The following is a 16,082-nucleotide window of genomic DNA, read 5'->3' as shown; positions in this document are numbered from 1 at the left end:
TCTGTTGTTCATTCTAGAGCAGCTGGGTTCTCAGGTGAGTTTTCTGACCACCCCATCCACCTCTTTGAGGGGGATGTTAAAAATCAACAAACTGGGCTGTTCCTTTGCAAGTAGGCTCTGTTGAACACACCAAAATGGTGATCTCTTCAGTCAGGGCCTAAGTCACACACAACCTCCGTCTCAGAGATAAGTAAATGAAAGGCTATCATTCTTTTCTGGGGTGCATTTTGTCTTTTGATACAGGTTCCTCAGGAAACCCAGGCCAACCTGGAAGTTGTAGGAGTCATTCTGCAGCAGCCTTCCATGTAGGATTACATGTGCCAATATACTCAGTCCAGTGGTTTCGTTTTTGTTGAAATGGGTGTCATGTAGACCAGGCGGGCTTGGAACTCAACGTGTACAATAGCCTAGCCCATAACTCACTGTAATGCTCGTGTGTCAGCCTCCTGAGTTCAGGGATTACAGGCCACACCTGGATTCCTTTTAAAAACTGTATCTGATTTCATTGAGGTACAGAATAAATCGTCCCGTCATATGAGCACAAGAGTCAGCTTTCTTTAACCCCTCCCCATCACCTAGAATCTAGGTCTTTGAGGATACATTTACTCCATTTTTGCTTTTACAATCACAGTCTCCTCCTGTGCGTCCCTGTCAGAAGACCTAAGTTCAATCCCTAGCCACCCATATGACAGCACAACGTCCGAACTGGAGGCTACGAGTGGCACTCGATTACACATTTTCAGTTTTGACAAGTTGGGGCACCATGTATCCCCAGTTAAGTTACCTAAACGCTCCTAGAACCCAACATCCCACTTCTAGCTGGAAGCAGCTGTTTTGCACTAGCGCCACCTACCTTTCTCTCCGCGCGGACCAGAGCCTTCCCGGCAAGCACTGCTCTGATTTGCATATTGACTCAGGGACATTCCGTTATTTTTATACAAAAATCGAAGACAACAGTTTTCTTTGTGAAGGCTTTCCCTCAGCTTGAAAAGAATCGAGAGTTTGCTTCTTAGCTTCGACAATAGACAGTTGAAAGTTGGTTAGATTTTTGTCACCTTTACCCTAAGATGGGTGGGATGCCAATGCCTTTGTGCTTCTGAAGTTGCTCGAGCAAAAAGGGCTTCTGTCGTGAGTGGCACACGCAGGGCAACTCGATTGCTCTGCGTGCGGAATCGACATCAAGAGATTTCGGAAGCATAATTTTTTGGTACTTGGGCAGCTGGTGATCGTTGGTCCCGGCGCCTGCGCGGTTGTGAAAATAAAGGTTTTCTTTAGTAGTTTAATAGTTTTAGATCTTTGTCTTTTCTGTGTAGTAATGAAGGGCTGGTGTTTATAATTTGTGACACCCATTTTTGTCCTGGACAACATAATTTACAGTGTTTGCAGGTTTTATTTGATATCCTTTTTTGGTACCTTAGTATTATCCTTGTCTGGTTTTATGCTGTGTGAGCTTTCTGAATATTGGAGTTAGAAGTCAATGTTGTAACACCAGATCACAAATATTTATTTGTGGTAATGTTAAAATAAGTGGAGTGTTCTCAACAATTGGTATTGTTTTCAAAGGTGCATGACTGTGTGCCATCATATGTATTTGTGTTGGCATAGAAAGGGAGGGCATGGGATCCTCCGGAACTAGCGTTTACATTCCAATGTGTTCTGTCATATGGGTGCTTGGATCGAGCTCTGGTTCTGGAAGAGTGCTTTCACCTCTGAGATGTCTTTCCAGCCCGTTAGCTATTTCTTTTTCATTTAAATTATTTTTGTTTTACTTGCTTGTGTGCCTAGGCACTGGATTTCTTGGGATTAACAGTTGAAGACTGATAATGAGCCACCCTGTAGGTGCCTGAGATTGAATTTGGGACTCTGGAAGAGCAGCCACTGCTCTTAACCAAGTGGCCATCTCTCTAGCCCTGCAACTGGATTCCTGAGAATTGGGTGTGGCTCTGCTTCACAGGTTAGAAAATTGAAGGTTATATTGTATTAATGCAGGCAAAAGGAATATCCCACTTCAAAATGCCTTCCTGTAAGAATAAGCAAATTAGGGCTGGAGAGATGGCTCAGCGGTTAGGAGCACTGACTGCTCTTCCAGAGGTCCTGAGTTCAAATCCCAGCAACCACATGGTGGCTCACAACCATCTGTAATGAGATCTGATGCCCTCTTCTGGTGTGTCTGAAGACAGCTACAGTGTACTCATATATAATAAATAAATAAATCTTTAAAAAAACTTTGAAGTAACTACTCATATATATGTGTCCATATACAGTACCAAAGTACCAAGGTGTGTATATGTATATGTATGTATGTGTGTGTGTATATATATATATCCATACACAGTACCAATGTACCAATGCTGGTGTACCATTTCACCCAGCTTTTATTAGCTTTAGAAAAGGATGTGGGGCTAGGGAGATGGCTCAGCAGTTATGAGCATTGTTCAGTTACCAGTACCCAGTATTCCCACCTCTTCTGGTTTCCTTGGCACTAGGTACAAATGAAATATGTATACATGAATGCAAACAAACACACATAAGTTAAAGATTATATATACATAGTCCAGGTGTGGTGGCATTTTGTTTTGTTTTGGTTTTGGAGACGGGATTTCTCTGTGTATCTGTGTAGCCTTGGCTGTCCTAGAACTCACTCTATAGACCAGGTTAGCCTCGAACTTAGAGATCTGCCTACCTCTGCCTCCCAAGTGCTGGGATTAGAGGCATGGGCCACCACTGGCCCTGTAATGGTAGATCTCTTTAGCCTAGCACTCAGGAGGCAGAGGTAAGCGAGATCTCTGTGAGTACTAGCCAGGGTTGTATAGTGAGGAAGGCGTGAAGCAACAAAGGAAAACAAGAAAACAGGGAGGAAGAACAGAGTTCTTATGGGCTTTGACATTCCTGCACTGGGCTGGGAAGTGGTCACAGGCTCAAGGAGCGTATACCCCAGGGGACAAAACTGCATGTGTGGCACAGGCTCGTGTTATACCCAGGGCGGAAGAAACTCTGGTCCTAGCTAAGTTCCCATGGGCACCTGAAGGACCACTGTCTGGGCACGGCGGCATTGTGGGTAGGTAGATAGTAATAGGGATGCTGGCTGAACGTCTTTTTTGTTGGTGGTGTTTTTGGTTTTGTGACAGAGGTGCACCCTGTAAACCAGACTGGCCTAGAGCGCAGAGATCTGCTGGGATTGAACCAACACACGCAGCTCCAGTGGGCACCCCTACCATCAGTTTGTTTATTTTTTGCTCTTTGAGACAGAGTTTCTCTGTGTAGCCCTGGCTGTCCTGGAACTCACCCTGCAGACCAGGCTGGCCTCGAACTCACAGAGATCCTCTTGCTTCTACCTCCTGAGTGCTGGGATTAAAGCTGTGGGCCAGTACTCCTGACGGCCATCTTTTTTTTTTTTTTTTTTTTCGGAGCTGGGGATTGAACCCAGGGCCTTGCGCTTCCTAGGCAAGCGCTCTACCACTGAGCTAAATCCCCAACCCCTCTTTCTTATACATAGGGATGCTGAGGTTGAGACAGAGACTCATAAGCACAGTGCCAGCGGGGCTCTCACCCTTCCTCCTAAGCCAGAAGTCAGCTTTTCCTTTGATGCTGACACCTCAGATGGGGCTGAGGTGGCTGAGGCAGTGACTAACCTGTCCTCATCTACATTAGTCTCAGTTTTTGGGTTGTTTTTTTTTTTTTTTTTTTTTTTTTTTCAATTGGCAGAGCTTCCTCTCTTTCTGAGTCTGCCTTCTTTTCTGATTCACATCCCATCTGTTACTAGTTTCTGGTTTCAGAGTGTGGATGATACAGAAGAGGGGGAAAAGCTGTTGGGGGTGGGGAGGGAGGAACAGAAAATGCAGTAGTTCTTAAGCAACAGATTCTTTTTTTTTTTTTTTATTTTTAGATCCAACTGGTAAGATATAATTGCTCACTTAAACATACAAAGCCCGGTACCATCCATCCCTTAGGAACATTGATAACAACCTGTAAATACACAGAGCAGAATCTTAACGTCACCTGCCATATTGTCCTGCCACAGCTTCTCTGCCCCTCTCAACAAATTCTTTTGAGAGTTCTGTGTACCAGGGAGTCCTCTGAGACTAATATAATCTGTCTGAACCTTCACAGAGAAAGTACGTATTATGGAGGGAGCAAGTCCAGGCAGGAGGAAGCCCTGTTGGGTATGGGTGTATTAGTCGGTTCTCTAGGGTCACAGAACTTATGGGTAGTCTCTAAATAGTAAGGGAATTTGTCTGTAGTCCAACTCCACAGCAGTGGTCAGCTGTGAATGGAAGCCCAAGGATCTAGCAGTTGCTCAGTCCCACAAGACAAGTAGAATCTTCCTTCTTCCTATATCCTCATGTAGGTCTCCAGCAGAAGGTATGGCCCAGATTAAAAGTGTGTACCACCATGCCTGGATCTTGGACTTGCTTTGTCCCAGATAACCTTAAATTCAGAGATCTCCTTGCCTTAGTCTCCTGGGATTCATAGCCACTATGCCTCAAGATCCCCATGCCAAGATCCAGGTCAGAAACTTGTATCTTAGGCTGGAGAGATGGCTCAGTGGTTCACACATGCTAACCAACTCACTCTGCAACGCAGGCTGACCTTGAACTTATGCTCTGTATGCCTCTCTACTGTAGCAGAGGTTGCAGGTACTGGGCTACCAGGCTGGGTCAAAGCATTTTTTTTTTTTTTTCAAGATACAGGGTTTCTCTCTGTAGCCTTTGCTATACTGGAACTTGACATGTAGAACAGGCTGGCCTTGAACTCAGATCTGCCTGCCTCTGCCTCTCCCGGGGTTTCCCACCCCCTGGTTGTGATGTACCTTTCTTAGCATGCACCAGACACTGGGTTTGATCCCAGCACCACAAAACCAAATCAAAGCTCAAATATCCTAACATCTCTTCAATTCCTAAGAAACGGCATTTAGTGAACTAAAAAAAAAAAAAAAAAGTATAATTCAGAACTGTGTATGGATGAAGGTAAAGGAAGAAATTAATAGAAAAATATTGGCTGGAAATATGTCAGTTCTAAATAGAAATGCATTCTGTGTTTTTCCACCCTTTGTGAGTGAGCATTTGGTTACAGGAAGAATGATTAAGCGGGGGTGGGATCTTCCACATCACTTTCCTCTGAAAGCCAACAGTCATCCTATTACCTTGGTTTGTTGTTCCCTTCATTCCAGCAATATAATAAATATAATTACAGTTGTCGCTACCCAGTGTTTTCCGCACAAGCTCCATTTACTGCCATCCAGCTCCGTTTAGTCCCCTGCCTCGGAAAGGACTCCCTCCACTCCAGCAGGATCAGCTCCTCAGGTGCTGAACCCCAGTGGCTACCCCTTTTCCCTTCCAGAGTTTCTTGGCAGCTCTGATGTTGTTGGCACCATCTCCTCTTAGGAACATCCAGGCTGCTCTGTGGAATTCCTTTCTCCCTCTGCCCAGTAACCCAACCTTTCCAGCCACTTAGGCTGGCCCCTGAGGGTTCCTTCAGGCTCGATGTCCTCTAAGTTTGGGTACCTGGCTTCTACCCTATTTCTGTATGCTCTTTCTGGGTGGCCCCACTAAATGTCCCAGGCACAAAAATCAATCTTAAAAATAAACAGTGGTGGGGGCTGGAGAGATGGCTCAGCGGTTAAGAGTACTGTCTGCTCTTTCAGAGGTCCTGAGTTCAAATCCCAGCAACCACATTGTGGTTTACAACCATCTGTAATGAGATCCGATGCCCTCTTCTGGTGTGTGTGAAGACAGCTACAGTGTACTTATATATAATAAATAAATAAATAAATAAATAAATAAATAAATAAATAAAAGTGGGTGGGTAGGTGGGGGAGCACCCTCCTTGAAGCAGGGGGGGGGGTTGGGATAGGGGGTTGCCGGAAGGGAAGGGAATAACATTTGAAATGTAAATAAAGAAAATATCCAATAAAAGAAAAAGCAAACAAAAGACCAGGGGCTGACAATATAGCCCAATTGGAAAATGCTTGGCTAGCATTTATAAAGGCCTGGAGTTTATCCCCAGCACCTCAGAACCTGGGCATGGTGTTATTGGTATGTAATCTAGCACTTGGGAGTCAGAGGCAGGAGGAGCAAGAATTCGAGACCATCATCTACTGGAGTGCTGGTCTCATAATCATACAGATGTAAAGTACAGAGTCTCCTTATAGGGTTCTGGTGACAGTCTCCAGTGGGACAACTAACTGTTTTTTAGGTGAAGACAGCAGGGTTAAGCGAGCTGTGCTCGGCCATGATCCCAAGGCTGTCAACACCAATCACCAACTGTGGAATGCCAAATGTCACACGCGCGTGTGCACACACACACACACACACACACACACACACACACACACACCACTCACACATTTAGTTCTGCTGTATGATTCCTGTCTCTGGGGGTGGCAGGAGCTTGAGATCTTATTTCTTATGTATAACTGTATGTGTGTTTGTCATGTGAATGCAGTATCACCGGAGGCTAGAACAGAGGTTGGATCCCCTAAAGATGATTGTTACAGGTAATGATGGGCCAGCCCACAGGAGTGCTGGGAACCCAACTCAGGTCCCCAGCAAGAAGAGTACACACCCTTAATTGCTGAGCCATCTCTCCAGCCTCCAGTGATTCTTTTCCTGCTTGCTCTTAAATTAAAAAAACCCTGTTAAAACCCTCTCACATACTTATATATGTGTGTGTTCTCCTTCCACTGTGTAAGTTCGAGTGGTGGAACTCAGGTGGTCAGGGGCCTGTACCCGAGGAGCCATCTACACACACAAACCCAGCCCACAATCTGCCCTTTGGCAGCAAAGAAGACAGACACAATGTATATAGGAAGCGACAGGGGGAAATAATTCTGGCTTTCCACATGTGTTCTACCTACTGACCTACTTTCCTCCTCATATCCCTCATCTCTACTTTTCACTTGCTTTTTTTGAGACAAGGTCTATGGTAGCCTTGGCTGGCCTAGAACTCACTATATAGACCAGGCTAGACAGGAATTCTATTGGAATTAAAGGGGTGTACCACCACGTGCTAGGGTTCCTGTTTAACCTTTTAAGATAAGAATGAAAGGGTAAGATGCTGCGAGGATTTTATAAACAAAAAGCATCTTCCCCAAGGCCTGACCACACTACACTGTGTTAAAGCTTGTCAGGATTCCCGGCCTCAAAAACTTGCCCAAGTACTTTTCTTTCTTTTTTTTTTTTTTTTCCGGACCTGAGGACCGAACCCAGGGCCTTGCGTTTGCTAGGCAAGCGCTCTACCACTGAGCTAAATCCCCAACCCCCAAAGTACTTTTCAAGTATCATTTCATTCTATATGAGCGACATACACCACCTCGAAGTAAGTGGCTTAGAGTTGTCAAGTCACTCCATAGTTTTATCCATTCCAAGGAAGTTCAAACTTGAGCCCAGAACCCGCACAAGCAGGAGAACCTCGGCAAAGAACCATGGTTTGGACACAGGAAGGAGTTATTATCCTCAGCCACATCTTTTGATTCCACGTTGGTAACCTGAAACTCTGATAAACTGTAAGCATCAATAAAGAGCATTTGGGGAAAGAAAAGCCCCCGCCCTCCACAAGAGTCAAGGCAAATTGATCTTTGCATCTAAACCTTATTTAGTCCCTGGGCGACTTCTCCAACAATGCCTTTCAAAGGCCGAAGGCCTAAGCTCCGGAGCTGCCCAAATCGCTCGGCTAAGGTGGGTGTTCTCTGCGCAGCCCACAATAAGGACGCGTCCCCTTTAAGGCGCCAGCTCGCCCGCGGCGGCGGCCGGAAGTGCTGGAGCCCGGCTTCGCGGCGGCGGTGGCGGCGGCAGCCGTGGCGGCTTGTGCGCATGCTCCGTCGCCCGCCCGCCCTGGCCGCTCGCCGCCCGCCCGCCCGACGGAGACGGTGAGGAGGGGGAGGGGTGGGCGCGCGGCGCGGGCGCGGCGAGGGCTGGGGGCGGGGGGGCGGGCGCGGGGGCCGCGCGGCGGCCGGCGAGGGCGGGCGGGCACGCAGGGGGCGGGGGGCTGCTGCCTCCGCGGGCGCCTCCCCACGCCCTGTGCGTGCCGCCGCCGCCGCCGGGGAGCGAGCGGACGTCGCGGCGCCGCGGGGGGGTGGGGGGACGCTGCCGCTGGGTCCGCCCGAGCAGCCGGGCCGCCCCCAGCGTGGCCAGCCGGGCCTAGGCTCCCGGCCCTGCGAACCCTGTGCTGGGCGGGGGTTGGGGGGAGGCTCGGCGCCCCCGGACCGAGGGGCCCGGAAGTCCTCGCGGAAGGGCCTGGGGAACCGGGAAACCCCCCCCAAATACGGGATCTGGGAGCTCGGGCCTTATGCGGAGGAGCTGGGTCAGGCCTGGGTCGTGCCGGGGGGAGAGAGCGGCGTGTTGGGGTGGGGGTGGGGTGCGGAGTGTAAGAAGTAGGGTCCAGCCTTTCCCAGAGGGAAGAGGCCTCGGCCACCGGTCCTAGGGGGAAGGAGGCAGGTCCTTTAGAGGGCTAGGAGAGGAAGGAACGTCCTTCCCAAGATGAAGGGCAGTAAAGAGAAGGTTCCACCCGAGGGCTTCGGAATACCTCCGGTGGCCAGGTGGAGAGCAGGGTGGTTTTCTTCTTCGGGAAGAGGGAAACCTAAGATTAGGAGGGTTGGTGAGAAGATATTTGTTGGGAAGAGGGTCCTCCTTGCTTTCAGAAGTAACCGGGGGAGTTAGCCAGGTGTCTTCTATTTGAGAGGCAAGAGAAATGTGGGCAGAATCTTACCCGAGGGCCTTGACCTTGCTATTCAAGCAGCAGGAAAACCCTGAACTCTCAAAATGAGACCTGTTACTGTGTCTAGGAGAACCAGGAAGTAGGGGTTTTCTCCGTATCTGCAGACTTCCCATCTGCAGGGCCCTCTTGGCTAGTATTCTGGAACGTTTTCATAAGAGCTTGGGCCTAACGCTTCTAGTGTTTCCACCATATAACTTGTTTTTCATTTATAAGTTCATTGGTTACTTACGCTGAGATTAGTTGGGTTGGTTTGGGCCCTGTTTTGATTTCTTACAATCTAGAGAGGTGACTTCCAAAAAAACACGTCCTTTGATTCCTCCAAATACATATATAGAAGTCTCCAGTCTGTGATCTATATAGAACTTCATTTCCTCTGCATACTTCCTGCAGAGTGGGTCTGCGGAATGAATGACCTTGGGTTCCTTATAACTGAGTCCACTTTGGCTCAACTACTCAGGGTATAAGAAAGAGGTGAACTGGGGTTGGGGATTTGGTTCAGTGGTAAAAGCGCTTGCCTAGCAAGCGCAAGGCCCTGGGTTGGATTCCCCAGCTCCGAAAAAAAGAATAGGAAAAAAAAAAAAAAGAGGTGGACTTAGTGAGTTTTGTGCTTAAGTAATAAAGTTGCAACTTGGAGACTGGTTTTTTTGTTGATTTTGGTTATTTATCTATTTGAGATTGGGTTTCTCTGTGTGGCTCTGGCTGCTCCGGAACTCACTCTAAAGATGAGGCTGCTCTCCAATTATTTTGTTATTTGAGTCAGGGTATCTCTGTGTAGTCCTGGCTGCTCAAAAATTCGTGTAGACCAGCGTGGCCTTGAACTCGAGATTTACCTGCCTCGGCCTCGGGAGTGCTGAGATGAAAGGCACATGCCATCACTGCCTGGCTTTTTTTGTTTCTTTTTGAGATAAGGTCTCATTATGTCGTTCTGGCTGGTGTCAAACTCCAAGATTCACCTGCTTCTACCTTCCAAATCTGCCAGGCTGTCCTGTAGGTTATTTGACACTGGGGCTCACTATGTTTCCCCTGCTAACTTTGAATCCACTATATAGCCCGGGCTGGTCTTGAACTTACGTAGTCTTGTCTCTGGTGCCCAGGTGATTGAATGTAGGTAGGAGGTCATTATATCAAACATGTGCTTGCTTTTCTTGCTTTTGTTTTTCTTGGCATCTTATTTTGTAGCTCCGGTTTGACTGGAACTTGCTATGTAGACCAGGCCGACTCATGTATCTTCTGCTTTTGCCTCTACTGGGTGAGGTTTTTTTTTTTTTTTTTTTTTTTATTAAGAATTTATTTATTTTATTTATACGGGTACACTGTCACTGTCTCCAGACACACCAGAAGAAGGCATCCAACCCCATTACAGTTGGTTGTGGGCCACCATGTGGTTGCTGGGAATTGAACTCAGGACCTCTGGAAGAGCAGTCAGTGCTCCTAACCACTGAGCCATATCTCCCCCACCCCCCACCCCTTTTTTTTTCTGGGCTGAGATTTTAAAATTAGATTTATTACTTGGCACGGTGGTACATACCTTTTATCCTGTCCTCACTCACTTGTAAGGCAGAAAAGCAGGCCGATAACTGAGATTGAGGCCTACTACATTGCAAGTTCCAGGATAGCCAGGGCTATATAGTGAGCCCATATCTCAAAAAAACAACATCAAAAATGTTTATGTTCCTGTGGCCTGTACCTGTGTGTGTGTGTCTGTCTGTGTCTGTCTGCTGTGCTGTACTTGTGCAGGTCAGAGGACAACACCAGGTTTGATTTTCTCCTTCAACTATGTGTCCTTGGGATCAAACTCAGGCATTCACACTTCACTGTAGCCTGTCTTTACCTTTTGAGCCCTCTTGCTATGTGCAGTACCCTCTTCCCCCCTTTTTTTTGACAAAGGTTTCGAGTAGCCTCAGCCTTCTTATGTAACTGAAGATGACCTTGAATCCCTAACCCTTCTGCTTCCACCCCCAGAGTGCTGTTTACAGATTTGTGCTACTATGCCTGGCTTCCTGCTCACTTTAAATATTTTTCAATTTATAATACTGTATGCATAATGTTGGGAGGGGGTACATGTTCCGCGGTGTGCAAGTGGGTAAAGGCCGGAGGGTTTTATGGAGTTGGTTCTCTCCTTTTACCCTTACACGAGTGAGGTCTAGAGAGAAACTCAGGTAACCAGGCCTTTTTTTTTCTTGTCATGACAATAACTGCAGAGCAAGCATTAGCTCCTGTCTGTAATCCCAGCTCTCTGTAGCCTGAGCCAGGAGTATTGAAAACTCAATCCAGCTTGGACTACCTAGTGAGACTTTTGTCTCAAATGCCCCAGTAACTGGACGTGGTGGCTCTTGTCTGCAATTCCTGAGCTTGGTAGGTAGAAGCTGGAGGCTCAGTAGCACAAGGTCACCCTCAGCTACATAGTGAGTTCGAGACCAGCCCAAAGCAAACTACAGACCAACTCTGTTTTCCTGTAGGTTGACCCCCATGGCTCATGCCAAGCCTCTGCCCTGAGATGTACTACCCCAGCAATACTTTTCACATGATTGACTAAATTTTATTAAAACTGTGTCATGTTTTTACATGTTCTCTTAGAATTACAGCGCACACAGTGGTATGATGTCAGGCGGATGTTGCAAAGCCTCCTCTGTGAAGTACCCATGGGATGAGCTCCCTCGCCTCACCTCACCTCTGGAGTTTGTGTTGTTATAAACAAGGGGCAGTTTTGTGTTCACGCATCTTACAGAGATGATCCTGCAGTTAGCCATGTAGTCAGCTGTTGTACTAAGAATTATGAGCTGTCTTGTTGGAGTGGATTCTTCTCTGTCACTAAAAACATGTTCTAGATGACTCTTAGTCTCAATGGTTAGAAGCCAGAACATTCCTCCTCGGTTCCAAGGTATGGAAGGAATAAAATACAAATTCTTTAGAGGCTGTTAACAACTTAGCCACCCTACTTATTCAAGATGTCTACAGGACCTCAACCTTACTGGGTAGAAGGTTGAATTTGGAAGTTCCATTCTGATTCTATGACACAGTAGTTTATCTGAGCTATTAATGTTAAAAAAAAAAAGTTAGAACCTGGTGGTGATGGCACATGCTTTTAGCATTTTTTTTTTTTTTTTTTTTTGGTTCTTTTTTTCGGAGCTGGGGACCGAACCCAGGGCCTTGCGCTTCCTAGGTAAGCGCTCTACCACTGAGCTAAATCCCCAGCCCTGGCACATGCTTTTAATTCCAGCAATCATGAGGCCGAGGCAGGTGGGTCTCTGGGTTCCAGACCAGCCTGGTCTACAGAGTGAATTTCATGATAGCCAGAGCTACACAGAGAAACCCTGTGTACCTAAAGGCAGTCTTTGACTCAACACGTAGAGCCCCAATACTCAAAGGCAGTAGGATTCTTATAAATTTGAGGCTAACCTGGGCTACATGTGAGTCTAAGCCAGGAAGCTATTAAATAACAAGATCGGTCCCACCCTCCTGTTTCCTCACAGCCTCCCAAAGTTAAAACTCTGCTCCTTTTCTGGTGGAATAAATCTTGCTTGGGAGTCAAATTTATACCGCAAATGTTATTTGTTTCTTTTCTTAATATTTACCTTCTTGGGGTTGGGGATTTAGCTCAGTGGTAGAGCGCTTGCCTAGCAAGCGCAAGGCCCTGGGTTCGGTCCCCAGCTCCGAAAAAAAGGAAAAAAAAAATTTACCTTCTTATCTGGGCCTGGTGGCACACACCTTTAATCCCAGCACATGGGAGTCAAAGGCAGGTGGATCTCTGCAAGTTCAAGGCCAGTCTAGTGTACAGATAAGAGTCCCAGGACAACAGCCTAGTCTACAAAGAAAAGCCTTTTCTTGAAGAAAAAAAGATTTAGTTTCTTGTTTGAGGCCAACCTTATTTAGTGAGTTTCAGACTAGTCAAAGCCACATGATAAAATCCTATCTCAAAAAAACAAGATGAAACAAAAGGTCTATTATGCATAATATTTTGCCTAAATGTATGTATGTGTGTCACATCCACGCCTAGGGAAGTCAGAAAAGAGTATCAGCCCCCGCCCTAGGACTGGAGTTAAGGTGATTGTGAGCCCATGTGGGTGTTGGGAATCCAACCTGAGTCCTCTATAAGATGAACAAAGGCTCTTGCCAGGCAACACATCTCTCCAGTCCCTACTTCAGATTTAAGATGCTACTATAAAGTAATATATCTAAAAGATGCAAAACCTCAGAGGGTTTCTCTTTAAGTTGTACTGCACAGCTGAGCACAGTGGCACACATCTGTAATGCCATCATCTGGGATGTGGAAGGAGGAGGAGGACCAGGAGTTCCAGATCATCCTCAGCGACAGGGTGATTTTCAAGGCCACCCCAAAATTAGTAAACCTATAGTTGAATGGCTCTGGAGGCTGTGGTAGGAGGGTCCCTGGGACCCAGGAGTTAGAGAGCAGCCTGGTCAGCACAGCAGAGACAAGCTGTGGGAAAAACAGCCTGTACTTAGAGCTAAGCAGAAGACCTTTCACCTCAATCCTCAATGCCCATCCACCCCCTCACCTAAAAAAGGAAAGAAGAGCATGATGGGAAACTCATGAGCAGTCTCCCAGGGTTAACAGACTAGCCTGAAGGGAGGGAAGGACAATGCTGGGGGCAGAAAGCAAGGTCAGAGGCTCAGTCCAGGAAATGGGACCTGTTTGAAAGCTGGAAATCTGTGATAGGAGCCCAGGATGTGCCACCTTTGAGAAGGGGGCTGATTTGTAGGCCACGGTAAGAGCGCTTGAGCTTTATTTTCATAGTAATGGGTGCATATTAAGGTGCACTTTGGCAGGATCACTTTGTTATGTGGGGAATGAATTGGAATTGAAGACCAAAGGTTAGGGTATAGAGAAATCGCTAGAAAAACCAGGTGACAGTTGGCATCCCAGATAGAGTGTTGGTAGCACAGATGGAGAATGGGAGGCACGGAAACACACACACACAGCCCTCACCTGCACATAGACATCAACCTGCAGAATAGGGTTTTGTGGCTGATTGGATTTAGAAAGAAGAAGCAAAAGTAATTCCTGACTTCCCTCCTTTTGAAAATGGATGGGGGCTAGCACTAAGGGAAACAGGAAATCTAAGAGCAGGTTTAAGAGATTATGGTTTGATGTAGTAGAGGCCAATAAATACAGAGATGTAGAATCCATTAAAAAAGAAAAGGAAACCACAAACACACTGAGCCTGATGTCTACACCTGAGAGGCAGACATTTGAGGCTAGCCTGAGCTACATAGCAATACTTTGTCTTGAAAAATCAAGAATAAGCTGGGTGTTGTGGTGCATACCTTTAATTCCAGCACTTGGGAGGCAGAGGCAGGGGGATCTTTGAGTTTTGTTTCACAGAGTAATTTACAGGACAGCCAGGACTACACAGAGAAACTTCTCTCAAAAAACCAAGGAGTAGTAGAGTGCTTGCCTAGCAAGCGCAAGGCCCTGGGTTCGGTCCCCAGCTCCGGAAAACAAAAACAAAAACAAAAACAAAAAACCAAGGAGTAAAGGGCTGTAATCCCAGCACTCTGGAGGCAGAGTCTAGCCTGGTCTATAGAGTGAATTCCAGGACAGCCAGAGCTACACAGAGAAACCCTTTCTTAAAAAAACAAATAAGGGCTGGGGAGATGGCTCAGTGGTTAAGAGCACTGACTGCTCTTCCAGAGGTCCTGAGTTCAATTCCCAGCAACCACATGGTGGCTCACAACCATCTGTAATGAGATCTGATGCCCTCTTCTGGTGTGTCTGATGACATCTACTTATGTACATAAAATAAATCTTTAAAAAAGAGATTACTATTTTAAAAAAGCAAAAAAAAAACAAAAAAAAAAAAAGGAAAGAGAAGAAGCAAAGAGCTATGGTTTACAGTTTAGTGATAAAACACGCGCTGATGTGCATGGCTCTGTGTTCAGTCTCCAGAAGCAGCAGAACAAATGGAGAGAAGGCACAGGACAGCTATGGCTGTCAAGGTCTATACAGGGCACTGGGCAGTGTGTGAACAGCAGGAGAGAGTGACAGGCCACATGGGAAATTCTGAATAGCAATTGCAGGGATGGTGGCTTTATGAAGGGGTGAACTTCGCTTTGTGCTGGGCTTAGAGAGTAGACAGGTTAGAGGGCTGGAAACACATTAGTGCGTGTTCTGGGCATAATGAGTGGCTGATAGGGTTGGAGATGGATGCTGTAGGAAACTGGAGTATCCTGAGGCCAGTGAAGTCCACTTTGGACAACATGTTAAGTACATGTATTTTAGGCAAACAAGGCTGGCAGAGCTGAGGAGTGACTTGGGTCTCTGACCACCAGTTACAAGTTCCATTTTGAATCCATGATCAACGTGACTGTCTCCTGCTTACCTTCATACACTCATGTATACTGAGTTAGTAAGTTCAGTGAATTTTCTTGTTCCCTTTACCAGCCGCACTTTTCCCTCTCTCCCCTCCCTCCTTGTCCTCCTCTTTTTTAAAGACAGGTTGGCCTTCCATTTATGTATCAGGCTGTATTAAAATGTTTTCATAATCTTCCTGACTCAGCCTCCCAGTGTGAGTGACAGCACCTGGCCCCTCCTCTCTTCTCAAGTGTAGTGTGAAGGACTGCTCATTGCTAGAATGCTTACCCACCATCCACAAGGCTCTGATTTGGGTTCCTACCACTGGGAAAAAAAGAAAAGAATTTTCCTGAGCTCTGAAGTCTAACTGAGACCGTCTAAGTTTTCCTGACGATTGGTGCAGTAGGTAAAAGTGCTTGCCATTGCAAGCCTGAACCCCCTGGTGGAAGGAGAGAGCTGACTCCTGAAAGTTGTCCTCTGACCTCCACATGGGTATCTTGGCATGTGCACAGACATACAAACAAGAATTTATTTATTTTTTTTTTTTGGTTCTTTTTTTTCGGAGCTGGGGATCGAACCCAGGGCCTTGCGCTTCCTAGGCAAGCACTCTACCACTGAGCTAAATCCCCAACCCTCAAACAAGAATTTAAAAAAACAGAAAGATCGGGTCAATACTTGTGCTTGCAGGAGCACATGGTCCTTGGGGGCGGTGTCCTCAGTAGCTCTGCGAGGAGCTGTCAGACAGAGTCATCTCCATTCACTCTGAGCAACTGATGTTCCTGTGACCCATGTGGGGGTGCAAAACTTGGTCCCAGCAGGAAGATCAGGAGTTCCAGATCATCCTCAGCTGCAGAGAAAGTTCCAAGCAAGCCTGGACTATTTGAGACTCCCTCTCTAAAAATACAAAAGAGCATAAAGTTCTTAGAGCCAGACTTGGTGACTTATACCCTGTAATTCCAGCACGTTGAAGCTGAGGCAGAAGGATTGCTTTGAGTTTGAGACCTTGTCTCAAAAAGAAAAGTTGTGAACTAGAGAGGTGACTCAGTGGTTAAGA

At 46.6% G+C, this 16,082-nt stretch overlaps 1 protein-coding gene and 1 non-coding gene across 12 annotated transcripts in view; both read left to right on the top strand.

The window, feature by feature from the left end:
• Nucleotides 1-1,112: 1,112 nt before the first annotated feature.
• On the top strand, nucleotides 1,113-1,246 carry LOC120103286 (U11 spliceosomal RNA). Its single transcript, XR_015621571.1, has one exon. It is a non-coding gene; the product is annotated as a U11 spliceosomal RNA (small nuclear RNA).
• Nucleotides 1,247-7,818: 6,572 nt separating this feature from the next.
• The window catches only part of Gmeb1 (glucocorticoid modulatory element binding protein 1), a 43,896-nt gene continuing 35,632 nt past the window's right edge, over nucleotides 7,819-16,082 (top strand). For 6 of the 11 annotated variants that reach the window (XM_087550658.1, XM_087550667.1, XM_087550665.1 and 3 more), the window contains exon 1: nucleotides 7,819-7,867. The gene's annotated coding sequence lies outside the window, so the exon portion shown is untranslated. 11 annotated transcript variants of the gene reach the window in all.

This window comes from Rattus norvegicus, chromosome 5 (genome assembly GCF_021556685.1).
Source record: "Rattus norvegicus strain SHRSP/BbbUtx chromosome 5, alternate assembly SHRSP_T2T, whole genome shotgun sequence".
Taxonomy (NCBI): domain Eukaryota; kingdom Metazoa; phylum Chordata; class Mammalia; order Rodentia; family Muridae; genus Rattus; species Rattus norvegicus.
The sequence above is the reverse complement of the archived record's forward strand: the minus strand, read 5'-3'. Positions and strand labels throughout refer to the sequence as shown.